This window comes from Sinocyclocheilus grahami, unplaced genomic scaffold (genome assembly GCF_001515645.1).
Source record: "Sinocyclocheilus grahami isolate Dianchi unplaced genomic scaffold, SAMN03320097.WGS_v1.1 scaffold1080.1, whole genome shotgun sequence".
NCBI classification, from domain to species: Eukaryota; Metazoa; Chordata; class Actinopteri; order Cypriniformes; family Cyprinidae; genus Sinocyclocheilus; species Sinocyclocheilus grahami.
This window is the reverse complement of record NW_015506259.1, coordinates 332,783-338,341: the sequence shown is the minus strand read 5'-3', so window position 1 is coordinate 338,341 and position 5,559 is coordinate 332,783. Positions and strand designations below refer to the sequence as shown.

General features: G+C 30.2%; 1 protein-coding gene across 1 annotated transcript in view; it reads left to right on the top strand.

The window, feature by feature from the left end:
• The window catches only part of LOC107566519 (WD repeat-containing protein 7), a gene marked incomplete at its 5' end in the record, with an annotated part of 88,915 nt that overhangs the window by 18,403 nt on the left and 64,953 nt on the right, over positions 1 to 5,559 (top strand). The gene's annotated exons all lie outside the window — the stretch shown is intronic.

Sequence of the window (5,559 nt, the reverse complement as noted above, 5' to 3'; positions counted from 1 at the left end):
CGACCAGACAGACCGACCGACCAGACAGACCGACCAGACAGACCGACCAGACAGACAGACAGACCGATTGATTGAAAATGTATTACAACAAATGCAATAATTATTTATAGTTATTGTATTTATATATAATTTTTTATTTCATTTTATATTTATATATAATTTTTTTAAAATGTGTTTATATTAAATTCAATAATATTAATACTAATATAATAATAATAAAAAATATATAAATTAAAAAAAGGCGTCTTAGATGGGAATCAAACCAGCATCACAGAGCAAAAGGACAGAGCGCTGTAGTCTTTCAGATGTCTCATGCACACATACACATCACAGCAAATAAAAACTGTATAAAGAAAGTAAACAACCTTGAAGCAGCGGACAGGGGCATTTTGCTAAATATAATATATTTATTATATTTTTTACTGTTCTTCAGTGTTTCATTTTTTGAATAAATCCGTCAGGTTTTGTATGACAGCCAGCATTTAAATGTTTAGCCTATATTAAAAAAAAATCGAATCGCAAGCTTGTGAATCAGAATCGAATCGAATCGTGAAATTTGTGTCAAAACCCAGCCCTAGTATAAATTAAATATTTGGTTTAAATAAATAAATAACATTAGTTAAATGCATTAGTTAACCTGAACTAACGACGGACAGACAGACAGACCGACAGACAGACAGACAGACACACAGACCGACAGACAGACAGACCGACAGACAGACCGACCGACCGACCGACCAATAAAAACTGTATAAAGAAAGTAAACAACCTTGAAGCAGCGGACGGAGAATCAGCGAGAGAAGCTCAACCAGCTGTTTCTATTTTTTACCTGTGTTTTCTTTTGCGTATCTGGGGGCTTTAATTTTCCTGGGCTCCCAGGGGTTGGATGGAGGTTCAGGTGCGAGCGGACAGTGAGATAGAAAGTCTCCAAGCGTGAAGCGTCTCATCTCGTACCCAGGGGACGGGTGCTGTTGTTCTGGTCATGATGGCCCCGCGGGGTGGAGGCGACTGAAGGGTATCGAGCTCGCTCGTCGTCCGCAGGTGAGAGATGTGAGCGTCGTGCTCTGCAGGTGAACTGACGGCCGGCTAGAAACACGTGAAACTCATCAATACGGCCCGTCAATGTGTTTGTGGATCATGTTTGGATTGAAGGGCAGCGCCGCCGATTTCTTTCAAAGTCACTTTTACCTTTAAATAACTTTCAGGAGTCAATATAATGAGAGCTCATAAAAGTTTGAGGCAGATTTATATTGAGTTATCGTATTTTCACATTCGATTTAGTCTGGAGTTTTGTATATGTGGTCAAAATCACCGTACAAATAATTTTGATCATTCTCTGTATTATGACATACTTATTACTTCTAGAAATTAGCATAATTATACTACATGCAGTTTTTTGGTGAAGCTAATTGGATTTTCATTATTGTAGAGTTAAAAAAAATATATATATTATAAATTAAATATATTTATATAAACATTTATTTGATAATATTTTATAAAAAATGTGGTAATACATTTAATAATAATTTAATTATATATATATATATATATATAATTTTATTATTATTATTTTAATTTATTTTAATTATTATTCATTATTTAAACTAGTGCTGTCAAATGATTAGTCGCGATTAATCGCATCCAAAATAAAAGTTTGTTTATATAATATATGTGTGTGTGTACTGTGTATATTTATTATGTGTATATATACATACTCACACATAGTATATATTTTGAAAATAGTTACATGTATATATTTATATTCATATAATTTATATTATATATAAATATATTTAATATGTAAACATAACATATTTTTCTAAAATATATACACGCATGTGTGTGTATTTATAGATGCATAATATACACAGTACACACATATATTATATAAACAAAAACTTTTATCTTGGATGCGAATAATCACAATTAATCGTTTGACAGCACTAGTTTAAACTATTCAAATTGTTATATTTTGCTTATTTTATTTTAGAAAATTATGCTAATCTTTGTAGCACCCTGTAAAACATAAATTTGATGTTAAAATTAAAAATGTAAATTAAAATATAATTTAAATAATTATTAATAACTAAAATTAAAAAAATATTATTTCTTCACATTACCATATTAAAAGAATGAGATTTGTTTTGCATAAGATAATGAGAATTCTAGAGAAACATGCTTAATTAATTATTATGAAAATTGTCATAATGCAAAGAGTCTTAACGGTACAAAAATATGCTTCCTTTTCTTTATGCAAAATATATTTTCTTTATTAAATCAGTTGATGTTTGGGATAAAACATGACCTGAACATGTTCTTGAGAGACTTTTTAGTCATACGTTTCATTTCAAATGCTGATATTTTGTACAACTATTTAAAGTGCTCATTTTATCCATGTGATGCGAACGCCAGAAAACAGGCCTTCTGTTATTTAAAACAAGATTATACACAGATATTAAAACATCTTTCAATCTCTGTGTTGCTGGCCGTTCTTTAGATTCAGTTTCTGAACTATTATATTAACTTATAATATATTATAATAATAATAATAACTTACTAAACACGTCCAGGATGAAACCAGCAGAAATGTTGGAGTTGAAAGAAAATCTGTTTGTGGATGTTGTGGACGGTTTCCACCAAACTGCAGTTTTACTGTCTTTTACAATGTGTTCGGAAGATTTTACAGCCAATAAAACAGTCAAAGCGGCTAAAACTTCTCTGATGGACACACACCGACTTTCTATCTGATGCCTTTTGACTCCGTAGTTTGTGAAACGTTTCAAACTGCTCCCCTACAGCTTCTTGAACTCGGTCAGAAGTCGTTTATTTCATATCTTTTCTCTCAAAATGTGCTTTTAAAAACTCAATTCTGAGCAGGATGTGGAATGAAAGCTTTAACGAGCTCCGGCTCTCGTTAGAGTGAATGTGACGGGTGGAGCGGAGAGGAAACCTGAGAGAGCATTAGACACAAACACACAGAGAGACAGGAACTAAGAGAGAGAGAGATGACAAGCTTCTCTTTACTTCCTCTAAATGACAAGAGTTCTTCACGCTAGAGTGCCGAGATATATAAACATTGATACATAAAAATATATTTCAGTGTTTTTCTGTCTTTTCATCACAAATCTTAATACATACACTACCGCTCAAAAGTTTGGGATCAGTAAGACTGGTAATGTTTTTAAAGAAGTCTCTTATGCTCACCGAGGCTGCATTTATTTGATCAAAAATACAGAGAAAAACAGTAATCTTGCTAAATATTATTACAATATAAAATAATGGTTTCTATTTTAATATCCTTTAAAATACAGAAAAAAACAGTAATCTTGCAAAATATTATTACAATATAAAATAATGGTTTCTATTTTAATATCCTTTAAAATATAATTTATTTCTGTTATGCGCAGCTGAATTTCCATCATCATTACTCCAGTCTTCAGTGTCACATGATCTTCAGAAAACTTTTTATTCATCAAAGAATCCTGAAAAAAGTATCGCAGTTTCCAAAAAAATATTAAGCAGCACAACTGTTGATAATTCTAATAATAAATCAGCATATTAGAATGATTTCTGAAGATCATGTGACACTGAAGACTGGAGTAATGATGCTGGAAATTCAGCTTTGCATCACAGAAATAAATTATATTTTAAAGGATATTAAAATAGAAACCATTATTTTATATTGTAATAATATTTTGCAAGATTACTGTTTTTTTCTGTATTTTTTATCAAATAAATGCAGCCTCGGTGAGCATAAGAGACTTCTTTAAAAAAACATTACAAGTCTTACCGAAATGAATCCTCTTCTGAATCCTCTGAACAGACACATACACACAAAATTATGACAAAATACCCATCTCGACAATCATTCAGGTAAACGCAGTCAGTCTCAAGTGAATGAAAACAGAAAGAAATCGGATGTGATGTGTATCATTATATCGAATCCGTGCATCAGGTCTTAAAGGGACAGCGGCCTATAAATACTGCTGCTGTCATTAATGATCATCAAACAACAAAACAGCTGTGATAAAAATAATCTATATTTAATTTATACAGTGAACACTATGCAGTGTTATTCCCCCTAATTATTACATTTCTGTATTTGAATACTACCAACCTTATTTTATTTGTAACATATTCTGTTGTATTTATCTGTGCTTGTAATTTGTGTATTTGTTCTTATTTTTACTGGCTGTCCTCTTGTGACTTTAATCATGTTTAAACTTTCTTAGTTAATCTAGTAGTATTTGCTGTGGTATCAAAGAAGTACTTCGCTTTCAGTAAATGGAAAGCAAGTTAAATTGAAATATTTTTCTTTTCTTGCTGATCCGAAAAATGATCCGATCCGTGGGTCAAAAACCGTAATGTGATCCGAACCGTGAGATTTGTGATCCGTTGAACCACTGTTAGTGTATGTATTTTATTGGATTTAATATTGAATTATAATTGACTATAATAGAAATTGTATTTAATTTTATATGTATAAAATTAATGTATCAATGCAAGCTCTATCTCCCTAATTTGAATATATATTTTAGACTTTTTGTTATAAATTGTTTATTTTATAACATTTTATTTTTATTTTATTCCATCCTATTTTAATTGGATTCCAGGAGTTAATATGGAGTAAAAAATTCTAAGCATTTGCAATATTATAATTATATAAATATAAATAATGTTATAATAATATAAAAGTGTGTGCAATATTAACAAAAACTGATATCTCAATATTTCTGGGATTTTGGTGTCAGGGTTGAGTTAAATTTCAATTTTTTATTTTCATTTCAGTTTTAGTAGGTTTGTTTTGTTTTCAAATGTCTATATAGTTTTCATTAATAAAAATTATATACAATTTCAGTTTTAGTTATTTTAGTACATGTTAGAAATGTTGCCTTGCCAACTTGCTGAAATAAAGTTTTAAGATTTATATTTAAATTTATTTCAGTTAAAGATTATTTAAATTAACCAAAAACTGTTTTATGGTTTTAGTTTTATTTAAGTATAATAACCCTGTTTGGTGTTGACTATACAGTATTCAGACAATATTTAGCATCCTTCAAAAAATGTGTTTGTGAAACCGTTACATTGTACTAGCTTGTTCTTGTTAATAAGATGTTAATTATTTCTGACTAATACATAACATCAATGTAAAATGCATCAGATACAGCCAAGGTGGCTAATTTTCAAAAATTATTAGTAAATGTTGAGATTAAAAAGTGCTCTTACCTGGCTGACAAAGGTTTTTAAGGTTCAAGTTTATTTATTTTTTTTATTTTTATTTTTTTTGGAACCAATATATTTAAGGAAAAGAGGTCTTCTTGATTCACTTGAAACTGCAGCATTCAAGTAAAACAATACAGAAATATTTAATTGTTGCCAACAGGATTTACTTTGTTAGACTAACAAAACCTTTAACAAAAATATTAGTTTTTGTTCTCACACATGTTGACATGAATGTATTCAGGGGTTTATACACACACTCACACACACTCACAGACATGTATAAATACACACACACACACACAGACATGTATAAATACACACACACACACACACACA